The sequence below is a fragment of the Phyllostomus discolor genome, chromosome 5, assembly GCF_004126475.2.
Source record: "Phyllostomus discolor isolate MPI-MPIP mPhyDis1 chromosome 5, mPhyDis1.pri.v3, whole genome shotgun sequence".
In the NCBI taxonomy this organism is placed as follows: domain Eukaryota; kingdom Metazoa; phylum Chordata; class Mammalia; order Chiroptera; family Phyllostomidae; genus Phyllostomus; species Phyllostomus discolor.
Window position 1 is genome coordinate 171661939 of NC_040907.2, and position 24423 is coordinate 171686361.

Consider the following 24423-nt stretch of genomic DNA (forward strand, 5'->3'; position numbering starts at 1 on the left):
CCGTCATGTCTGCAGGCTCGGAGCGGCTGGGGGGGCTGCAGGGTGTGGTGGGGTGGGGGGTGAGGGGTGGGGGTGCCTGTGGCCACGCCATCCGCCTGCAGCTGCTGGGCAGGCGGCTCAGAGGACCCCCCTACAGCGTTCCCACCTCGGCTAATGCCATGGTCCCTCACGTCCTTGCCGGTGTCTCGTGCCCGACTCTTAGAGGTTAAGCAATGCACAGACCAGGTTGGTAATGATTGCAGACGGTGACCTTGAGCGTGCAATTAAACCCAGCCCGGCTGCGAGGTTCCACTCTGCCCAGGACTGTGCCACGCTCTCTCCGCGTGACATCTTACTCAACTCCTGGTGCTGGGCGTGGACGAGCGGGGAGCGACTCTCCTGCGTGCCTGCGCGCTGGGGGGGGCACCGGGCAACACGCAAACACGGGCGAGGTGCACTGTCCCCTCCCAGGGGGACCGCATTTCACCGGCCTCTTCTGGGGGGGGTAAAGGTGGCATTCTCACAGACCCCCGACCTGCAAACAGGCGAGGACTGGTACGAAGACATACCCTGTTTTAGCATCTAGGCACTTCGGAGACGCAGCCCCTGACAGCTTCGCCCTGGCACCGGGCCAGGGACGCTCTGCAGCACCAGGCCGGCCTCGGGCGGCTTTGGGACGGCGCGCACTTTGGCCGAGCTCGGCCTCAGAGACTGCCTGCCCTCTGTCAGCACGCTCCTCTGCATTCTGGAGTAAAGAGTTGAGAGAGATCTGCAGCTGTTACACTCCGGGGAAGGGCACGGCACCAGCTGGGTCAGGCTGGGGGCAGGAGGTTCCTGCTGCTCGGATTCTAGTCATCTCCAGCCTCCGACTCATGCTCTGGCAGTGCCGTGACTGCGGAGCTCGGGTTCAGCCCCGAAGCCGTGGGCCTGGCGTTCCCGACTGCTTGGAAATGAAGTGTAAGACGTCTAAACAGCTCATCGGGCTTCTGACGTGCAGCTCTGCGCGCCCCGCACATCCACCCAACACGGGGAGTGAGTGCTCGCAACCGTCCCCCGGGGCCTCTGTCTTCGTTCCGCTCGCACGGGGCTCTGGGACAGGAGACGAGTCGGGGGAGACAGCTGGGGAGCACGCTCGAGGCCTCCAGCGTGCGGTGTGCCAGCTGGGTCAGTGCAGGGAAGGGGGCTGCGTGGAGGAGAGGGGAGGGGGGTGGTGCAGGGAGGAGGGCGTGCAGGAGGGAAGCAGGGAGAGACCGCACCTCCTGGGGAGGGGCCCAGGGTGTTCTGGGAAATGTGGGCTGGCCGTACATCGGGAATCATCGTAAGCATGGGGGAGAGTTTGAACTCGGTAAGCCAGTTCATGGGGGCCCGACCTGTTCCTTCGGCAGGAAAGTGTCACTTAAAGCTTAATGCAATCCGTATTTATGGCGTCTTTTACTCAACAGGCCTGGTGCTGGGGACACTGCATGTCCGACTTCAGGTGGCTCATCCCCTGTTGTGTAAGCAGACCTGTTTGTGGGTTTAATAAAACGCACGGCTATGGTTAAGTTGCGTGGGAAGAAAGAGGAGGAAAAATCCTACTTAAGCTGGGACAGTGGTGAGGCGGCCATGCACGGGACAGGAAGAGCTTCGAAAAGGTGACGTCGGCACCGGACACGAGTTCCCCCAGCAAAGGGGATGCCCGGGTTCCAGAGGAGAGGCCTGTGTGAGAGGCAGGACGGGAGACGCCCGGGAGAAACTCTGCAGGAAGAGACACGGGAACTCGGGCTCTATCTAGGGGTGAGAGGGGTCCCCGTCGGCCGGAGAAGGCTGGGAAGGGGAAGCCCACCACGGAGGGCTGGGGGATGTAGGGGCTCACGTCTGGAGAGTTTGGGAGCCGCTGGGACAACCCTGAAGAAGTGGACAGTGGACGGCAGGTCAGGGCCAGTGGCATTCACTTTGGAAACCAGGGCAGAGGGCGATGGGTCAGACAAAGCCCAGGAATTCAGGCCTCGGGGGCTGAGAACTGGGTGTCCCGGCTTCCGTCGACCCGGAGTGGCCCGAGGAAGAAGTGAGAATGTAAAGGGGATTAGTAGGGGGGACAGGTTGGGGACACAGAAATCAGAGCAGGGGTCCCCCTCCAGGAGAGGAGGACCACAGGGGTCACAGTCAAGGAGGAAGGGGCCCTTCCTTTGGGGTCCCTGAAAGTGGGGGTGTGGGGGCGACAGAGGGAGAAGGGCCGGCAGCAGGGCCCATGGCTGTGCAGAGTGGCTGCAAGACAGAGGAGAAACATCTGATGGTGGGGGGGGGGGGGGGGGAGGAGGGAGGGAGGGATGGATGGATGGATGGACTCAGACATTTTTCTTTTTTCTTTTTTATAATACATATTTTATTTACTTATTTATTTATTTTAGAGAGGGAAGGGAGGGAGAAAGAGAGAAAGAGAAACATAAATGTGCGGTTGCTGGGGCTGTGGCCTGCAACCCAGGCATGTGCCCTGACTGGGAATCGAACCTGCGACGCTTTGGTTCGCAGCCTGATCTCAATCCATTGAGCTACGCCAGCCAGGGCTACATTTTTTTTTTTAACAACGGAGACACCAGAGTGCATTTAGAAGTTGAAAGGGAGGAGCAAATGAAGAAAGGCCTTAAAAAGTTGGGGAAAAATGAATAGAAATACAAAATCCTGGAGTTTCAGGGGGAGAAGAGATAAATAGGACCCAATAAACAGCTTCCCCACCCCAACAATGGCACTAGGGACACAACGGAAACCCTGTTTCTCAGAGACAGGGTGGGGGAGATGAAAAGGCACCTGTGAGGACGGTCGCCTTCTCAGGCAACGCTACCAGTAACGGTTTAACTCCCCACTTTCTCTCGGACCTGTCACAAACCCCCCGATTTAACACATTGTATGCGGGAAACGTATTCATACGTTCTACGTTGACTGGTAGTAGAGCGCGCGATAGAAACTACCCGAAAACAATGTGCTAACGGTCCCGTCCTCGGGAAGATGCCCACAGATGACCCAAGAGAAACCTGCGAACAGCCAGCTGTCCACACAGGCGCATACTGAAGCTCTTGTCACTTGATGTTTCAGTGAAAATGGTTTGGAAATGGCATAAAATCACTTCTCCTTGGAAAGTAACTCCAACTATGCTTGCAAAGACCCGAACGTGGTTCCCGAGGAGCCCTCTCTGTATCCGGCCCCAACCGCCCCTCCCCGACGGACCCTGCTGTGCGCCCAGTGGGAGGGCAGGGGGCTCCAGGAGAGTCGAGTGTGTGCTCTAGGTACGCGTTGCTGCCTTGGGAGACGCCCTAAATGTCGCTGTGCGAAGCACTCATGTGCAACATTAACCCTTCTTGCCCTTTCCCTAGGCAAAATAGCTTTGATTCAAGCCAAGGACAATGTCAACATAACCAGCAAAGAGAAAAGTTTCACGGCAACAGAGCTGATGACCATCTGTCACTCGGGCATCACCTTCGCTGCAGGAGCGTGGAAGCCCCCCTTCCCTCCCATGGTGACCCGTAGGTACTCAGGAGAGAGCCTGCCATCAGTGATGCACGGGCGGACCCTGTGTCACCCGGCCTGAGATGCCACTGTACCCTCCCCGCCCCAGGCCCGGTCCCAATAACAGAGTGAAGCATTTAGGACGTGTCTGGCCACGAACCTTGGGAACAAGTCACCAGCCAGGGATTCTTTGCCGTGTTCTGGTCTGGGGCACTAGTGACAATGTGAACCCCGCATAATGAACACGAGCCTCTAAAAATGCCGCTCCCGCCGGCACGGCGGCCGCAAAGAGAGGGCAGAGCCGGCGACAGCGGCCGCACCTCCCCCGCCTGGCTGGCCACCCACTTGAACTGCGAGGGATGAGCGCAGCGCCTGCTTCCCGAGCCCTGCGGCCACCTAGAGACCGGGGACAGGCCCTGGGGACTCTCCGCCCTTTCTTTGCACCGAAGGCCCGAGAGTCCAGTCCCAGGGTCTCTGGGGTGTGAAGACAGGGGGCCCTGGCGGAGGGTGGCTTCACGCCCCGGGCCCCGCCCGCTGCCGGTGGCAGAGGTCGGGCGCCGCCTTTCGCCTCCCTGGGCTTCAACATCCTCCCCTGCAGGGCACGGACGGCCGCCTGCTCCTCTGCGCGGCCAGGTCAGGGAAGGGTCGTGTGCTCCTTTTGGAAGGAGGCCTTGGGGGCTCAGGGAGGAGGAAACCGGGGAGGCTCCCCAAGGAAGACCACATGGGCAGGGCCTGGCGCACCGCAAATGATGGCGTCTGTCCTTCCTCCTGCTGCTGCCTCCCAGGCGGGCCACGCCCCACTGCCACCACTGGGCCCTCCCAGACACAACCCGCCAGCCCCAGGCAGCCCTGCCGTTTGGGTGTGTCCCCTTGGTTTCTCCTCTGTCATACGGTATCTTCCTGTCACCCGTCCACTGCCGCCCTGGGTGGCCAGTCAGAAGACATCTCCGCCACCCTCCCCCCACTCCATGGCCATGGGAAGATGTTTCTGTAATTTCAACGGTTACCGAGTGCTTCCTGGGGCTCCACCACCTGTGTCATCCCCAGAGCCACCCACGGAGTGCAGTTACTGTCCCGAGTTCATTGTTTGAGGAAACCGAGGCACAGAGCAATGAAGTCCCCTGCCTGGGACCGCACAGCCCGAGTTTCCCCTCAGTCCCGCCTCCTGCAGGAGAACGCGCCCCTGTCTTCTCCCCGGTGAGCGCTGGAAGACGGTTTCATCCTGATCACTTCCCCTCCTGAAATGCAGCCGGTGGGGGGGTGGGGGGGTAACAAGAGTCGAGGCAAACCCTCTGCTCCCCGCTCCTGGCCTCCGGACCACAGAGACAGGGTGGGGTGCGGGGGTGGGTATGGGTACCCCGGAGGGCCGCCGAGTCTGCAGGCGTGCTTTGGAAAGCCAGCACCCACACAGAGCCCTCGCAAAACATGGTTGAGATCACAGAAGCTCTGGTGTCTCCATGGCTGAACCCTCTTTCTCCCTCTTGAATGCACCCAGCACTATGCGGTGCACCCAGGACGGACGGGCCCCTGAACTTGACCGGTCATCACTGGAGCGCACAGCAGGGACCTCTGTCCAGCTGCGGATTTCTCCAGTTTCCTGGCTCCTGGTGTCCACTCAGCTTGGCACAGAGACACGTGCATGACGGGACACCAGGAAGTGACCAGAACGACTAGAAAGAGAAGGCATGGATGAGCAGAAGGCTGGCGTGTGGCCAGAGGTCGCCTGCCACCAGGGCGGGGCTCCGATCCTCCCGGGTGGCCGGGGGAAGCTGGGAGCCACGCCCCCTGCCCACAGACTCTTCAAAGCCCTTACACTAGGCTTATCCCCCAGCATAATCCCAGAATCGATACACAGAGACTCAAGGACCCAGTAAACCTCACAAACATCCCTCACAGGCTGACACTCCCTGGGGCCCGCCTTTACTTAAATGAACTGACATTTGGGACAGGGGTCCCCAACCTTGGCGGGGGGTGGAGGACAGGTACTGGCCTGGGCCTTCCGGGAACTGGGCGGCACAGTGGGAGCTGAGCTTGCCTGGAATGTGCCTGAATCATCCCCACACCACCCCCGGTCTGGGAGAAAACTCTTCCATGAAACTGGTTCCTGGTGCCAAAAGGGTCGGGGATTGCTGAGTTAGGAGATAAGATTTGAGAGTAAACAGCCCTCTCTAAGATAAACCACGGAGACAGAGCCCATGTGCTCACCGGGAGGGCGGGGTGTGGACGTGCAGGGGTGGGGGCAGGGGCCGCCCTGGGTCCCCCAGGGAGGGTTTTTACAAAGGGACTGTCCCGAGCTGACCTTGCTCACTGTTGTAACTTCTGTTCTTCTCAAACGCTGACAAAGAGGGCCGAATCTGTCAGGACGCTTGCACTCAAACAGCGATTTTCTGGCCATGTTTTCGGGCACTGAGGTGGGGAGGGAAAACAAGGAACTCCAACGCAGGGAGAAACTTCTCGGAACTTTGAAGCCATCTTTAATTTGTTCCTTACTCCCTGGAGTTTGTATCGAGATCCCTGTCGAACCCCATGCAGCTGTGGGGAAACGACAGAGAGCCCCACGACGCGTGTTGCCCATCTCCCCCGCACGGTTGCGTTTTGCAAAAACCGAGTGTAACAGCCCCCTCGGGGACACTGCCCCCCACGGGGATGCTGCCATTGGCGGGGACGCTGCCATCGATGCGTTCCCCGACCTTATCCCGCTTTCCCCTCTTAATTGTGCTCAGCTGCGGGCGTGCTTCATTAGCTTTTTATTTGGAATAGCTCATATTATCGATCCGCTGCAATCATTCCAGCTTGTAATTGCTAATCCAGCACTGCCGAGTGTTCGGCTCTTACCAGGTGGTGGTCCCCTGCCAGGACCAGACAGGCACGCTGTGAAATAACCCCTCGGCATTCCCGCCTCCCTGCTTCCCTGGCGGAAACCCTTGCCCCCCTCCCCCGCCCCCCCCGCCAGGGGGTGGGAGGTGACTGAATGAACTCATCCGTCGCTGCGCTATCTAAGGGCTGATTCTTCGTGCTTCCTCCAGTCCCATCAGCGACTCCTCCTCGTCCTGCCCGGGTCTGCTTTCTGCTGGAGTCAGCAGAGTCTGCTTCTGCAGCCCGCGATCGAACCTGCCAATCACGTGGGGGCTGTGACTCTGATTCCCCTGCGAGTCGAGGAGGCGGGCCTAGAGGAGTCTGGGCCCCGTCCCAGGCCACAGGGCTACCACGTGGCAGAGCAGCCTGCCCGTGTGCGCAGCTGACCCTTTAGCCACTGAGCTAACTGCCCATGGCAGCGGACAGACGTGGCATTTGCGAGCCCACGGTCCCTTCCCTGGGACGGCTCTGTGTGGCAGTCCCACCCACACACTCAAGCCTCCAGTGGACACTCGGTGAGGGAGTTTTCTCACGCGGGACGTGCCCATGCAGGACTGGGATTCCCAGTCTGCTGCCTAGAGAGTCACGGCACCAGACGACACTCACACTCACTCTCGCCGATGGAGGGTCTCCTTTCAAACCCGCCCTCCCCCGAACCTCTCTCCCTCGGGGGCTCAGCACAGGAAACGTGGTTGCAGCACTCTCGACATTTACTGCAAAATTAAAAAAAAAAAAGAAGAGCGAGAGCACGGGGAGATGCACCCATCACACGTGTGAGTGAGTCCCCGCGTGCATTTCTGCGGCATGAGCTCGCGCCGGAGCAACTGGCCTGCATCACGGGCTGTCATCTGCTCGCCAGTGTGTCCTCCGTCCTAATGACTCACGGGGAGGGCTCATTCCTCTCGGGGTGATTTATGGCCGCTTATCATTCCCCGGTTCCCGGGGCGGGTGCGGGGGCTGCTCTCCGGGCGAGCTCAGCCCCGAGACAGAGCCACCGACCAGCCGACTCTTCGTGTCGAGGAAGCAGCCAATTGCCCGTGAACTCTCGGGCCCACCGGAGGGGAGAGCAGACGTCCACTCCCTGCCGGGTGCCAGAGGCGGCACACCGCGTGGGGCCCCTGCCCCCGGGAGGGACCGCCGGGCCCTCGGAGGGGGCTCGGGCTCGCTTTCCACTAGACATCCTTAGGGTTAGGATGGGGGGCGGGGGGAGGGGTGTCCTCTTTACTCACTACCCAAGCGGCCCAGAGCACTGTGGTGGGGCGGGGGGCAGGCTTGCACAGGCTCCACGGGGGCAGCACACACGAGTGAGCCAGGCACTGAGCCTGCCCCGTGCTTCTGCCTGGTGGCCCACCCCCAACCCTGCCCCAACCCTGTCCGCCCCCTCCCGGTCCCTGGGGTTGAGACATTCCATGCCCAGCAGGATGCAGAGGGCCAGAGTTCCAGAGAGTGAGCGGTGGCCCACTCGCCTGGCCCAGTGGACTGCGCAGGCGGAGCCACTGGTTGCTTCTCCAAGGCCCCCGGGTGCCCCCGTGGCTCTCCTGCTCACCTTTCTCCACGGGGACCATCCCCTCAGTCCTGCTACCCGGCCTCCATCTCAAATTTGGCCCAGGTCCCCCCACCCTGGGACTCTTCCCCCTAGAACTGCTGTCATTTCCTCCCCGGGATTTCAGTAAGGGCCCGTGGGAGCTGCCATCTCCCGGGAGCTGCCCAGCCTCGAGGGCGCTTGCTCACAGGGTTGGAAATTGTCCGGGTGCAGGAGGCCTCACAGACATCCCGGCTGGAGGAAGCTGTGTTTAGACACCGTCTTCCTCCCTGACTTCTGCGCCCTCTCCTGAGCCACACGGGACATGTGTCCTGGCCGAGACTCGCCCCGGTCACCGGCCCGGGGTGTCCGGAGATCTGCAGCTTCGGACCCCTGGTCTCCGGCCCCTGGAACCGGCATCCTCCCCGGGCAGTTTGGGACGCTCCTTTCCCGGGCTCCTCTGCCAGTTTCTCCCGCGACACCTCGCTCCACGGGGTCCCGGCTCCATCGGAGCAGCCTGGCCGCGGGCTGTCATCCACCCCGTGACAGGCGTGGCTTTCTTCTCGTCTCCCTTCGTTACACTCAACAGCAGTCTGTGAGTGCTGAGCCCTGCACAGTCGGGTCCTGGCCTCCCGGACAAGCGAGGGGTGGCTCGTTTCTACCCGGCAGTAACCTCAGGCACGTGACCACCTCAGCCTGGGTCCGCGTCTCGTTCGTTCCCAGCTTCCCTCCCTTCTCCGACCCCCGCAGTCATGGCCCTCTCCCCCGAGAACGCAGTGCCTTCGTGGTGGGAGGGCTGGGAAGGGCCAACGAAGCTCTTTAAACATTGAGACAGTGTTGTTGGCCATGCAGTTAGACTTCAAGAAAGGTTTCCAGGAAAGCAAGTTGTGAAATCCCAGCATAAACACGTGTCTGTGGCCTGGCACTAGCACGGAGGAACCCCGAAACGGCCTTCCCTGGGCACTGAGAAGCCCTCGGGATCGGAGGTTTCATCCCCCCTTCTCTGAATCTCCCACAAAACCCCTGGCTCCACTGGGGCCGCGTCCGGGAGCAGCCGAGGGACAGACTGAAGAGGGGATGACGGCTAACTGCCTGCCCACCAAAGCTGCCTTCCAGAAGCTTCCATGCCAGCTCACATCCTCACTTCCCTCTACTTCTGGTTTGGAAGGTCTACGAACCTGAGAGTCCACCTCGTTTACCCGAACAGCTCAGTTCAGAGACGCAGAGATTACACCAAATAAAAACAGGAACAGCTGCAGGAGACTTTCCCCAGCATCCTGGGGAGTGTGACGGTGGTGGTGGTGCGGCTCAGTAGGAGCCACAGGGGACGGGAAGACAGTGGATTCACCCAGAAATCTCTGTGGCATCATTTCCAAGGTTGCAAAGGCCAGCTCCGTGGGTACCAAGTCAGCACGTTCCTTCTTAACAAGTTCTGTCCCTGCGGCTCTGGTGTGGGAATAATGATGAGAATAAAGGGCCTCCTGCGGCTTGGCGACCTTCCCCGTCTGCAGGGTGCTCCCTGACTCAGGCCCAGCAGCTGCCCACCCTGGCAGCCCCAGGGCCCACCCACTTCTGCAGCCCCGCCCACAGCCTGCTGCCTGGCTCCCCATGGCCCGGCTCCCTTTCTGCCCCAAAGGCGAGCTACCAGCGACCGCCTGCATTGCTGGGGTCCCAGCGCCCAAACTTGTCTGCAGCCTGCTCCACAGGCAAGCCAGGAGGAGATGACATAGGACAATGACGCAGGACAGGGATGTTCTCCAGCCACGATGGCAGCAGGGCCCACCCCAGCCTCCTCACAACGTCGCCCTAGCAAGTCGCCCAGGCAAGTCCTGCAGCGGCGCCCATGCCCGCTGCAGCCCTGGGATCGAAATGCTCCTCGGCAGCGAGCGGGCGTCCTCCCTCCTCGGAGAAGGCGGGCGCGGCCTGGTGTTAGCAGGACCATCCCTCCCGGACCACCGAGCGCTCGGAGCAAAGCAGAGCTCCCCTCTGCAGGGGACAGTCTTCTCCCTGCACCCACTCCCTCACGTTCGCGGAAGGGGGAACGGACTTCGATGCTGTATTTTTAATAAAACGTGTTATCGACTCTTGAAATAAAACTCCATGCCCAACAACACAAGACGAATGGGGAAATGTGACCCGTGACAGCAATCACACAAGAACTGTATCACATGTAAAGCACTTACACCTGCTTCGTGACACAACTTTCAGCCACCAAGAAGGGTAGCTACCCCACCCATCTGACAGCCTCCCATGGCTTCCCGTGGCTTCAGGACAGAGTCCGAAACCTGTCTGAGGTTTGGGGGGTCCGGCTTCGTGAGCCCTCTTGGTGGGTTGGCAGGTCGCCCTCAAGCCTCCATCCTCTGGGCCCGCTGCCAGCTTCCATGCCCCAGGCCCTGCTGCCCCCCGCTCCCTGACCTGTAACATCCCATGTCTGCATCTGGCCGACTCCTACAGGTGACAGTGCCGCTGGCCTGTGGGCCCTCCCTGGCCGAGAGCACGCACGGCCCCTGCGCCCCTCTGCTGACCCCTCTCGGAGGCCCGTCCAATGCTTGTAACAAACACTGGCAGCTTGCTGCCCTCCCCCCACCCCCAGCTGCAAGCGGTCTGGGGCCAAGCCTGCCCTCCTCTGTCCCTGCTGGACGGAATGTCGGCCGAACGGACTTGCGTGCCAGCGACCGGGGAAGGTGCTCTCGCTGCGTCTCAGGCTCCGAGCTAAGTCCTCTCGTGGGTTATTGATTGAATTCTTAAAGCAACAGGATAATCTCGGTGACCTGAGCTCCACAAATGTCCCCCTGGGGCTGGGAGCGGTCAGCTCCTCAGTTTGCACAGCAGAGTCCGGGGATCGCGAGATCGCGGGCTCCCCGGCCCCACCTACCCCGTGCAGCCAAGCGGACACGCCTCTGCGGGCCGGGCACAGTGACACGGGAAAGGAAAAAACTTTCCTGAAAAGCTTGAAGACCATCTAAGAAGACCAATAATCAAACTCTGTAGAGTCAAGTCGCAGCACCTGTGGCTCCCTGAACCCCCTGTTTTCTTTTTCCTTTTTTCCATGAATTTTATTTATTTTTACAAATTTATTTTATTTTAATTGTTGTTCAAGTACAGTTGTCTGCCTTTTACCCCCATCCTTGCCCACCCCCCCAGCCCTCCCCACCTCCCTCCCGTTTCCACCCACCTGTAGTTTTTGTCCATGTGTCCTTATACTTGTTCCGGCAAACCCTTCCCCTCTTCCCCTTAAATTCCCTCTTCTCTCCCCTCCGGTCACTGTCAGCCTGTCCTCTATTTCAGTGTCTTTGACTATATTTTGCTTGTTTCTTTGTTTTGTTGTTTAGGTTCCTGTTAAAGGTGAGATCATATGGTATTTGTCTCTCACTGCCTGGCTTGTTTCGCTTAGCATAATGCTTTCCAGCTCCATCCACGCTGTTGCAAAGGGTAGGAGCTCCTTCTTCCTTTCTGCTGCATAGAATTCCATCGTGTAAATGTACCATAGTTTTTTGATCCACTCACTTACTGATGGGCATCTTGGTTGCTTCCAGCATCTAGCTATTGTAAATTGTGCTGCTATGAACATCGAGGTGCAAAGGTTCTTTTGTATTGGTGTTTTGGGGTTCTTAGGATAGAGTCCCAGCAGTGGAATCGCTGGGTCAAAAGGCAGTTCCATTTTTAGTTTCCTGAGGAAATTCCATACTGCTTTCCACAGCGGCTGCACCAGTCTGCATTCCCACCAACAGTGCACTAGGGTCCCTTTTACTCCACAACCTCTCCACCCCTCTTTTCAAGGTCCCTGCCACATTTGTTTACCGAGAGAGCTACAGCTTGCTTTCCTTCACGACAAGACAGCAAGGCACGCGTACTTCTTTGTAGTTCACTTCAAGTTGTCAGGCACCGATCTGGTCTGAGGCAGCTGAAGGCGATGCTCGCCCTTGATACTTAAGGTCAGTGTGCTGGCTGCTGTCTCTGGTTGTCGACAGCAGTGGCCCTGAGCCGCCCGTCACCTCGGTCTGCACATGGGGTGGGGAGGAAGCGCCCCTTCTCCGACCTCGGGGGGGAGCAAGCGCCCTCCGAGAGTGAAGCCGGAGCACTGGCCCTGCCGGCCGGCCGATCTCTGCTTCCAGGAAACGCTTCAAAGCCCTCAGAGTGGGTTTGGTAGGGGAAACTCCTCGTACGGGATATTTTTTTAAAAAAGAGAACTGTGTGACCGGTGGTAAGGAGTGCTGGAAATGCCATGTGAAGAGTTGTGGTGGGAATAAAGAAAGTGAACGTTTTACTTGGCAGGTTATACCGATAAAATTTATTGTTTGGAAAGGAGGCGTCCCGGCGCCCACTGCATCCCCCGTGGAGCATGCGCTGCCCCCTCCCAGGTGTGAGGCTGGAGGGCGAGGCCAGAGACGCGGGAAGTGGGAAGCGCAGCTGCCATCCAGGGCCAGCAGGCGTCCGGTGGGGACCACCGCTGCGGCTGAAGGAGGGACCCGTGGACAGGAAGAGCTGCTCTGGATGGAACCCAGAAGTGGGACGTCCGAGGAAGCAGAAAGGAAAATAAAGAAGAGGAAGATGGTGGCTGTGGAAGCCGACAAGGTTCTGTGCCCTGGAGCGGCGGGCTGGAGCGGGACAGCGACAGTGTCCCGGGCCCCTCCCTCTGCCCTGCAGAATGAAAGCTAACTAACTGAACATTAATCCAGGCCAGGCACTGGGCAAAAATACCCTGTGAGGACCACATCATTTAACCCACCCCGATGCTAGGAGGTATTATTCCCATTGTACAGACAAGGAAACCGAGGCTTAGAGAGGTTCAGAGTGTGACCAGCGTCCCACAAACAATAAGCAGCATGACCTATAAGTCAGACCCCCTGACTCCACGGCTGATGACCCCCCCCACACGCCTCAGGGCGGGCCCCCCTTGCCCTTCATTCTGGTCCTGAGAATACATTCTGGTCTAGACATCTGTCGTGTGAGTTCGGTCATTGTGACTCAGACCTCCTGAGCTCTGTCAAGAGCAATTTATGGGAGTGCGAAGCTGGGCTGACCTCCCTGAGGTGGCAGCCCTGCCTCGGAGGTTGGCCGTCACACCAGGGGACCAGATGACACCTGGGTCCTGCCATCTACCCTGGCACCGGCGGCCGTTCTGAGAAAACAGGACGGACTGTGGGGACCAAGCTCTCCAAGGTGCCCGCTGCATTATCTGTGTTGGCCAGCAACCTGGGTGCGAATCTGCATTTGAAAAGTCAGCCCCTGCTCCTGCCTGTGATTCCCATAAATCAAAGCGGTCAGCGTTCGCAGCGGAGTCCACTGGGAGGCTGCTGGGACGGCCCCGAACCCTTCGGAATTCTGCATGGGAACCAAGCAAGCTTCCTCCTGGGACGGGAGACCGGAGGAACGGATGGGCCGCTTTCATCTGGTTCTCATTTAGACACATTGGACTACTAGGGAAAAGAGTGAAAGTAAAACATTGGAAGCGAAAAAAATCTTTAAAGGCAAGCGGATCCCCCCTGGTGAACGCGCGGGGACCGATGCGGCTCTGCCCTCTCCTTCCGGCCCGTTCATCGTGACGTGCTCGCCGGGCCGGGAGCAAGGCCACCCGGGAAGTTGAGAGGGGATGGGGGACAATGGCCACGGCACCCGGGAGAAGAGTCGTCACCCAAAACCAGAGACCGCCAGTCTAAAGACGGGCGGGGTTTGCTGCGGTGAGGCCGGGGTGACATTTGGCCCCGTATCACCCAAAGGCCCCGTGGCAGAGGCAGCCCGCCCATAGATGGCACTAGGAAACACATGATCACGCACAATAGTATGCACGGTATATGTGATCGCATGTTTACGTAGATGCACACGCACGCATATGCACACATGTATCAGTAGTTTAAAGCAATTACAATTATACTTAGAAAAAGGCAAAAATTATCCATTTCTTTGGAGAAGGCAGGGCAAAGACTGAAAGGAGGAGAACAGACTATTATTTCTTTGAGTTTCCCTTTACATTGATCAGGAGTCTTCATTTCTCAATGCCCCGTGGGGAGTATTTGTTGTAAGTCAACTCCTATAAGCCCATCCTGGACTGTTCTGGAAGATGGCGGTGGATTAAGCATGGCAAAGGACAGGCGCACTGTGTCATCCCCCTTTCTACCCCATCCCCTCAACGTCTAAAACACAGCTTGTGGATGGGTGAATGGACGGACAAATATAAATGAACGAACAGGATTTGTGATGTTGACAGTACCAAGTACCTCCATGTGAAAAATAAAAATGGCAGAACACAACTCAGATTAAAAGTCCTTTTCTCCATGAATAAAAACTTGAGACTATTTAATACGCAACATGTAAATGTTGAAACAGCTTCACGTTCAAGTCTTCCCTTCGAGGGAGCCCTAGTTTCTGTGTCTAAATCAAACCCTACACATCACTTTGACGGCGTAAGTCAACTTGGCACCACGGCAGAATTTTTTGCGAAGTCACTGGATGTCACCTGACATCCGGAAGCCACCTGAACCGATAGATTTTTCTGAACACACCACATTGGTTCTACTTAACAAAAGGAGCCATGGTGTTCTAGAATGACCGATTATTTGTGCAATGTTATGTAACGCATTAGGATCCGTAAGTATGTTTGTGTGCGTTCATGTCAGTGTAGGAATTTAATTACAAATACATTCTGAGAAACCCCTTCCTTATATTATAGTTGTGTTTGCTCTATTTCCACCTAGGTTATAGAAAAGAAAAGAAAAGATGTCAACTCATCAAAACATTTTGCCAGTTCTTGACTTCAGTAACAGAAGGCGATCATTCCCCTTGAACTCACGCCGGCTGGACGCGAGGCCTGGGCTCGCACGGAAATTGTGTAATTGGTCTCGATGCTTAAATACAATATGCACTGCATCAGCGAGTTTCAACCTTTCTCATCTCGTGGCACATAAACTAATTACTCAAATTCTGCAGCACAGCAAAAAATGTTTTTGCTGACCTGACAAAAAAACAGGTATAATTTTGATTCATTCACTCTGAATGACCACTGTGGTGTTGGCTGTTATTATCGTTTTCTTTGTTTGGCCGCCTAAGGGAACAGAGGTCGGGGCCCCGACCAGGTAGCCAGGGACTGTGAGCGCTAAGAATCCCCACGGCACTCCGGCTGAAAGTCGCCGCTCCACAGCGTCCCTGCCTCGTAGCGTAAGTGCGGTTCCTCCCAGTGGCAACCCCACCAAGAATTCCTGCAGATGAAGTGAAACAGGTTCTGACTTGGGCCATTCCTGAGGCCGTAGATCTGAGAGGAAGCACGTACCCCTTCAGAACCACCCCGTCCGGCCCCCGAGCTGAGAGCCAGAGCAGAGAGGCTCCCTCTTTTGCCTGAAGTCGCAGAGCTCACCCATACCAGACATTTCCCGTTTCCCGGACTCAGCGCTTCCCCCAGGGCTTCACTAAAACTTCGCGCTGAAAATAAAAATAGTGAAGCGACGACAAGCACGTGTCATGCTTCCGCACCTGGTCGTCTCCATAATCTCCATCACCCTGGACTGCAGACTGATTTGTGCTCTGGACACAGAGTGAATGCACAGTCGGTTCCTTTGAGCTGGAGGGTACCCTAATGCATCTGAAGTCAGTCCATTGATTACTGTATGTTTTCGGACCATAAGACGCACCCAGGTTTTAGAGGAGGAAAATAGGGAAAAAATCTTTGAAGCAAAAAATGTGGTAAAATATTTAATAACATAAATAACATAATATTTCGCCAATGTAAATGTAAACAGAACTCCACAGCAGCATTAACAACCATTATTCCTCCCAAATTTGGGGGATGGGGCAGGGAATGTGCGTCTTATTGTCCAAAAAATACGGTAATTTTTGTGGGGTTATTTTTTTTTAGCAACCTGGATCTTCTGGGGGATATGCTAGAGCATGAACCAATTAATTAATTCGTTAACCAATTAATAATATATTGTCATCTACAACAATGATTATATTTAGGTTCCTACCTAAAATGCAAAATTTACTTTGGAAGACATCAGTTTTGAACTGATACTTTTCTAAAGAAAAGAGATTTGTATACCGTCACACAGGTAATTTATGGTCCACTGTAAAAGCAGGCTTTCGGATGAAGGACCGCTTATAGATTATAATTAGTACTGTCAGTAAGTCATAAGCATCATCCCCCTTGGTGAGAAAATCAATTCAATGCAAAATTTAAATGTGTTTTAAAATACCTATTAAATTATAGGGCTACTACCTTTAGTGAGTTTTTAACATTTAACATTATATATTTTTTCATTCAACCAAACTCTTAGCATTCTATATATTTTGTCATATTAAAACTACAGTACCGCCAGGACCTTCCTGGAAATGTCACTGATTCTCTGGTCTGCGAAAACTGCACATGCGCCCATGTCCCCTCCCCGGGAACTTGGGGGCCACAGGGATTGGTCAGAGGGATGTCGCTCGGCTGAGGACAGAGTGCGAAGGGAATCTCCGCTGGAGCCTGTCGGAGCTTCAGAGAAAACGGAGAAACGGACCCACAGGATCTGGGCCCGCGGAGACCGAGGAGCTGGGCTGGGCGGGGCTGGGAAGGATCCCCTCCATATAAACAAACCATCCCGGCGCTCCTGCTGCGGGCTGGGCCCACATCCTCTTCTATCTGCCCACATGTTTGTAATAAGGAAGAAAATCATAGAAAAATAAAGAAGCGCTTTCTCCACTCATGTTAAACCCACCGCACCCCACGGTGACACCCCCCAGCACGCCGAGAGGGGAAAGGGGTCCATTTCGTAGCCCTGGGGATGGCGTCCTCTCCGTGTTTCTCAGGTGTGCCCCGCCCCTGTGCGCACGTGGGGCAGGCTGCCTGGCGTCTGTGTCGTCTCCGGCCATGGGTCTTCGAGGCAATCATTGCCATTTCCCTGCGGTCAGCTAAAGCCACTTGTCAGCAAAACAGTGGCTTTAATGTGCCCTTGTCACCATCATGAGAACAGCCCTTGAAAGGACAGGCGACGTCTGGACTCCAATCCAACGTCCCAAACACGGGACTCACAGAGGTCATAGAGCTCCCGACGGGGTGCAGGAGAGAAGGGTGCAGCGTGACCCGTGCTGGACTCCTGCCAAAAGATCTGAACCCACCCACGGCTGCAGATCTCACTCCTGGGCACCACAGCGCAGGGGCCAGGGGAACAGGCCAGACAGCAGCACCTCGGAGATGACGCGAGCGAACTCAGGACTGTGGGCAAGCCACCTACCTGGTTTCGGCTGCAGCAATCAGAAAGAGGGGAGGGGAAGCCACGTATTAAAAGAGACTTAGATGTAGCAGCCAAACACGAGGCGGGGACTGTGTTTATACCCGGAGTCAAACAACCCAAATGCCAAAGAAAATGTTCCACGCCCTCTGGGGAGTGAGCTGCGCTCTCTGAAGCCGGCAGCGAAGGGTGTTAGTAAGTCACGCAAACACAAGTGCCGTGGCCTTTCCGTCGAGGACATGACAACTAGGGGATGTCAACAAGAGACTTGCCGTAAATACACCGGCCCGGACAGCCACCTGCGAGGAACCACCGCGGCCATTCCCCAGGGAAGGGGACGGTGAGATGGCTACCGTGAAGACAGCACGGGTGCTCCCCTCGGCCCCCCAGACATCACCTGGAAATGGCCAAGACAGCCATTACTGTCCCTTCGGGGTTCTTGGGGGTTAACCCTGAGGATGCGGCAGGGTTTTCATCAGAAAATCACCCCCCACCCCGTGGCCCTGGAAGTGAGGATCTCGAGTGATGTGCTTACACGGGGAAGCCCGCTTCCGTATCAGACGCCCTTTTGAACCCTTCTGCCATGGAAGAAGTCCCCCCAAAGAGGCCATGCTCTCACGTGGAACCCGGAGGGGCACGGCTTTGAAAAGGTTGATCTTCACTCATTCAGGCACCTTAAACTTAAGTCAGGGCGGGGAACAAAAAAACTCAAAATGGTGTTCTGACATTTTCCGATGTCTGTTTCACTTCAAAGACGAAATGAGGAGGGAAGCTCGAGGGAATTTAGTTCCTATTCGGGAAGCAAAACGCAGTCCAATTAGAAAGATCTCAAATGTTACGGCTGAGAGAGTTGAACCGAAATCGAAAGGAGCGTGGTTGGGGTGGCTGCCGCCCCTTAGCCTGCGTCGGCGCTGGGAGAACTTTCTCCCGTTCTTTCCTGCTTCGCCAGCGCACAGAGGGGGCCCACAGGAGTCCCTAAGGTGGGGGCGGGAAGAGCAGTCCCATGGGCAATGCATCTGTGGAGACAGAACCCCCAAACTGGAAGGGCCTGGGGGGCTGGCACCCACCACAGGCTCGTGCCCCCCTGGCTCCCAGCCCTGGCCTGCTCTATGAGGTCAGCCGCAACCACCCATGGGTCCCATTTCCTGTGGGAAATGCCACTCTCGTTTCCACGTGAGGACCCACTGCAGGTCACCTCCAAACTGGATTCTTGTTAGGCCCGGATGTCCCCCTTCCTCCAGGACTCTGAGGTCCATGCCCACTGCCAGCCACATCTGCGCGTCCTTGAACGCTGCTCAAGGGCAAAGTCTCGGTCCCTTCCCAGGGTTCTCTGTTCTTCTCAAAGGCATCCCCGTTCTCCCAGCGCTTCCTGCAGGGCGGCGGTCCCGGACAGCTTCCCTCCTTTACCCACACGTTCAACTGCGCATCGGTTTCTGGGCATTCTCTCTCCTGCGCGTTCCTCCCCCTTGAGCCCCTTCCGGCAGGTTCTCCCCCGGCTGCATCTGTCCGGTTTGCTGCTGGGACAAGGACTCTGCCTTGCATGTCCCTCTGTCTGCAGGGCCATCCACAAGGACTGGTGGTAAATCAATGTTTGGGACTAAATGACTTGTGTCTACAAAACTTATCTCGCTGGTTTATTACTGACTACTGCTTTATTCATCATCTGACTGAATAGAGGCTCTGACAAGGATTTGTGAATGGAAGAAGGGCAGTGGAGAGGCCGAAACGTGAGGCTCGACAGCACGGTCTCTGAGACACGCCCGCCCCCCGCCCGCCCCAGCAGCTGCGGCCACAACCAGAGCCTCCAGGCGGGGAGCGGCCGGGGCTGCCGCAGGCGGGCTGGCCTCCCCCGCGAGAGGAGCGATGGAAAGGAACAGCGCCAGCATTTTGAAACCCGAGTTCCCGAGGGCGTCCAGGCTGTGGGGTTCGGACCCCGCCTGCCCCCGGAGCCCCGAGGACTGACTCGTGAACCCTCCGCAGCTCTCGCCAGCACCGAGGTGTTCGGCCACCACGAAGTCACACAGGTGACGGCGAGGCGTGGCCTCGCCTCCATTCGTTAGGGAGACTGAGACGGATGTGGTTACGGTGCCGCCCGTCAGGCAAGACCGCTCACTGCTGGAGCCACAGGGCTAGGTCGCTGGGTCATTCAAACCTGGCCCCAAAGACACCATGGGCTCCAGCCTTTCGGCACGGACTGTACACGGACTGCACACGGACTGTACACGGACTGTACACGGACTGCACATGGACTGCACACGGACTGTACACGGACTGCACACGGACTGTACACGGACTGTACACGGACTGCAGTGTTCCACTTTGCAGATGAGGAAGCAAAGAGAGGAGGAGCAGCTTAGTGTTGATTCCTCCGCCTGGAAGAAAAGTGAGTTCCACCTTTGGAGGCCTGGAGGCCACAGCCCATGTCCTTTCCAGAAGATTGCTCCTTAAATAGTTTCTCGCCCAGCCCACGACAGACCTTCAACCTCCAGCTGACTCACTGCTGGCGTGGTCCTGGCCATCCACCTTGCACCCTTCACGCATCTGCTGAGTGCTTATCGGGGGCCCACTACCGGCCAGGCCTTGGGCAGGGCACGGGGGAGGACATGAAGACCCTGCACCTGACCTTGAGGGCACCGCTGGCTGGTAGGGGGGTAAGGACAGCTCGATAATGGGCAGGAAGACAGCAACAGGCAGTTCCCAGAGTGCCGGGACCGGCACGGGGCCAGGGTCTGGCCAGCGCAGTGACTCTGGTGTAGGGCCCGCCAGGACCCATGCACACGCGGGAGGCGGTCACCTCTCAGCAGCCACGTCACCGAGGGGCTCAGGGTGAGTGTGCGGGGCTCACTCACAAGAGCGACTAGCAAACTTCCTTCTGAATTTACGGAGCTGGTGGTTTTGTTCACCCGAGAGCAGGGCACCCCCTTTGGCCCTCAGACCTCATCTCGTCCCTTTTACCCCGTTGACCCAAACTCCTGAAATCCCCACAATCCAGATCCCAATGCTCAAAGCGCAGTCGTCCCCCGCAGCCTTGCGCTGCCCAGAAATGTGGCCAGTGCACCTGGATGTCCTCACGGAGGTCACTGACAGACCCGTGGGCCAGGGCGAGGCCCATCCACAGCCCCGGAGCCACCGACGGCGGTCTCGATCCGGCCGTGCCACTCGGTGTGGGTCCATGGGAACAACAGACCGGTGTCTTCTGGGTGGTCGCCCAGCCAACTGTGAGCCCCTCCGATGCTCCCTGCACCCCAGCAGCACATCCCCTCCTGCGTCACCTCCCCATCCTGCATCACCTCCCCATCCTGCGTCACCTCCCCATCCTGCATCACCTCTCCATCCTGCGTCACCTCCCCATCCTGCGTCACCTACCTCCCCATCCTGCGTCACCTCCCCATCCTGCGTCATCTACCTCCCCATCCTGCGTCGCAAGATGCCGAGGGATGCGGCCAAATGAACGCCTTCCCCCCCAGGTGGGCCCACGAGCAAGGGACGTAAAACACCCTTTCAGCTACTGTTCGGGAGCGCGAATTAATTGGAGCTGCCTCGAGAGAGTTGTCTGGCACTGTTCCAGACAGAATAGGAGTCAAGGCCAGAGTTCTAGCTCAGTGACTGCCTTCCACCGGGGCCGGGGACCGGCTTAGAAGCACGAAGCTCGGCGGGTTGAGGGAAGGAGGGAGGGTGACCTCCTGCCGTCAGTTTTAATTACCTTCAACTGGAGAAACGGGTGTCCACGCCGGCTGGCTGGCCGGCGCCATAAAGCATCGCGGTCAGAAGTGCAGCCGCGCAGTGCACCTGCTCGAGGCCGGGCCCGGCAGTCCGCGGGGACCCGACGAGTTATGGAGGTCGTAAAGCGGCCCCGAGGCTCCAGGAGGACTAATGCTTCTCTGGGGAAGCCTTCGGTTCCTTTAAACATTCAATTACGGCTCCGCAAACACAGATTTAAAGCGAGTGGCGACCGATGGCCGCACGAGGGATGCCGGGGAGGTAAGCGCGCAGATTCCCTGGGACGGCCGTTGCTGGGGCAGACGCAGCCCTGCTCCCCGAAACGCTGGCTGACGGGAAGAGTTTCTGGGCGGGTCGCTGAGCTCTGGATTCTGACTCTTAAGATTTAATGCACAGAGACCACCTCTCTCTCGGCTGTGATTTCTAAAGCAGGTTTTTCATGAAAACAGATTCCTGGACATTTGAAGGCCCAGCCGTCAGTGGGGGGAGCATCTCAGCCCTTTGACAGACGCTCGAGGCCTCCTTGTGACCCAGCGCTTCCCGTCCGTGGGTAACAGACACTCCGGCGTTCTTCTTTCCAACAACTTCCCGGTTTCTGGGGAGCTTTTCCCCCTTCAGGACGGAAAGTTCTCCTGATTCGAATAGTAAGATTCTCTCGTTGTAAAAACATGAAGACAGTCAAGAATGCAAAGGTCTTCCATAATCTTGCTACTCAGAGACAGACGCACGCAGGGGAAATTTAAAAATAAGACCCGCCCTGGCTGGCGTAGCTCAGTGGACTGAGCTTGGGCTGTGAACCAAAGTGTCGCAAAGTGTACCAGCCAGGGTACATGCCTGGGCTGCAGGCCATGACCCCCAGCAACCGCACATTGATGTTTCTTTCTCTCTCTCTCTCTATCTCCCTCCCTTCCCTCTCTAAAAATAAAATAATTAAAATTAAAAAAAAAAATAAGACCCGAGGGCCCTGTCGACTGTTACGACGCAGCAGGTAGTTTGTAACAGTAAAGTTCCCCGCCGTCACTCTTAATCTCTGCGCCGTACTGTTTCACAGCTGACTCGAAATCTACTCATTCAGTCTCCCACTGACGTATTTTTACTTTATTTTTTTAAAGATTGCATTTATTTCATTTTAGAGAGAAGGGAAGGAGGGAGAGAGAGAGAGAAACACCAATGTGCAAGAGCAACATGGATTGGCTGCCTCTTGCACTCCCCACCCCCCAGCTGGGAACCTGGCCCACTGCTGAGGCACGTGCCCTGACTGGGGATCGAACTGGCGACCTTTCTGTTTGTGGGACCGTGCCCAACCCACCGAGCCACACAAGCCAGGGCCTGTTGATGTACTTTTAGGTGAAACATTCTGCAGCGAGCATCCTGGCACACAGGACTGCCGACCAGGGCCCCAAGCCTCTGACCTCTGCGGGCCCAGGTGCTCGGCTGCGTTGTCTGTGAAGCGCTGAACGGCGCTCGCTTGCACCTTTCCCGTTGGGCGCCCGGGGCTCCGTCTGGGTAGGTCCCTAGTTGGATGTGTTTGGCCAAAGTCTGTGCAGATTAGAACTTCTCTTTCCTACCAGATAACTGATGCCCTTTTGTGTCAGCCAGCCGTAAGAGCTAGTAGCAAATGAACCTTTTACTCTGTTTATTAAACTGTAGACTTTTTTGGTATTCGTTGTGTCAAAAGGGAAGTTCACAGAAAAGACGGATTACCTTTTACCAAAAAATCTTATGTGAGAGTATTTTGGGGACTGCGTTATTAGAACAGGGACATGGGCATGCTCGAATTATGACAACGGTATTTTTTCAGCACGTGGCCTCTGGCGTTGGTGTAAGTGGTGCAATTATGGTTCCGCTCCAGAACGTCATAGCAACACACTCAACACCCTCCTCATATTTGCTGCAATGCAGGTTGACAGTGAGGTTGGGAAGAGAGAAATAAGTCAAGAAGAAAGAGTTTTATGCTTTTTGCTGTTCTAATTTTGAGGTTATTTTGTGAAAGGCCCAGAACTGGACGTGAGCAAATTAAGGCACCTTTTACAACGCTCTTCTATGTAAACCGGGCAGCCCGGCAGCCAGCCTGCCTGAGTCCTCTTGCCTTGATGTAGAGGTCAGTCAGCTTCCGAGGGAACCACGAACAGGGTGTGTAAGCCGTTTTATAGACTCCGAGAACCAGATGGGCTCCAGGAAGGGCATTTCTATATGAAAAGGTGAGTCTATAGCAAAGCTAAAGGAAGACATGGGGTACCAAGTTCCACGCAGGCTGCGGTCTCAACTCGGAAGACTCAAGGTGCAAACACAACTCATAAAAAGGTCTGCATGGACACGCACCAAAATATTAACTGGACTGTGTTTGGTAGTAGTATTTTTTTTATTGGCTCTTTGTTCTTTTCCTTCTTATAGCACTGCACATGTATTCCTTTCTAGAAAAAAACAAATAACTTACGCTTTTAGTACGTCTATTTCCGTTCCTCTACCTGCAGGCGTGACACGGCCTGAGGGTCCAGGATGGGTCCCATTATGCCGTTGAGTTTACCACATCCCCCCCACAGCCCCACAAAGGAAAGACACTTCCCGAGTCCACGGCCGACCCTAATGCCCATCGGGGACTCCCGCCACCACCGAGGGGGCCTGGTCTTCTTTTGACCTTTCAGACAACACCTAGTTTTGTTCAGCGAGACATTTTCAAAACCATATCCAAACAGCAACGTACACAAGTTCAAGTGCCCCACAGCGTTCTTAAGGGGAACAAAGAGCACGAAGATGTTGACCGTGCCACGAGAGACGTGTGCAAAGCGACGTGCGGGCTTCCGGTCGGCCCCCTGACTACCCAGGCTGTGTGTCCGAGGCTGTTTCAAGATCATCGAGGCCCAAGGAGAGCCGAAAACACACTGTCTCCTGCTCACAGAAGCCCAGCGGTGAGGGGCAAACGCGCAAGAAATACAGAGGCAGAGTGTTGTGACCGGGTAGCTCTGGTAGAACTCATTCCAGTGAAGCTGTCATTTCAGGGGGAAAAAAGAAAGAAAGAAAGAAAGAAACAATAGAAACCCAGGCAGTCCACTGCTGGGTAAGGGGTGGGAAGGAGCAGGCGCCTTGGAAGAGAGAAGGAAGTGGCCCGGGGGCGGGCCTGATGCGCAGCGTTCGGAGCAGATTGCCTGTCGGGAGCGCGCCCTTGTTTCCCGAGACCAATCGGACAGAACAGCGAGGGTCCCTGTGAGGGGAGGGGCCCACGGGGGCAGCCGCACCGTGTGAGGGGGTCCACGAACATGGGCTGTTTCTACATACACCCCGAGGCAGACAGAATTCGACTGGGAAGGCACACTCGGGATGTAACAATATCCATGTGCCCCAGAAAAGAAAAAATACCATTTTCTGGGAATTCATATAATTTTGTAAAAAAAAAAAAAGGAGGGACCACATTTTTAAATAAAATGATAAAATAAATACTTTATGCCACTGGAGACAAACTTGGAAAGATACAATAAACTCTTGGTGCTTCTCAGGGAAGAAGAATTTCTCCCCTTTGGAAGCCGGTTTTCCTTCCATAACCCGGGAACTGCAGAAACCCAGCTAGCGACAGACACTGGTGTCCGTCACTGGTGTTCCGTTTGAACGGAACAGGCGGTGCTCAAATGCTGGTCTTCAAGCCCCGGGCTCTGAGAGCCACAG

The 24423-nt window shown here is 56.5% G+C and overlaps 1 protein-coding gene across 1 annotated transcript in view; it reads right to left on the reverse strand.

Moving 5' to 3' along the window:
- The window catches only part of ADAM12 (ADAM metallopeptidase domain 12), a 230999-nt gene that overhangs the window by 169545 nt on the left and 37031 nt on the right, over window positions 1–24423 (reverse strand). The gene's annotated exons all lie outside the window — the stretch shown is intronic.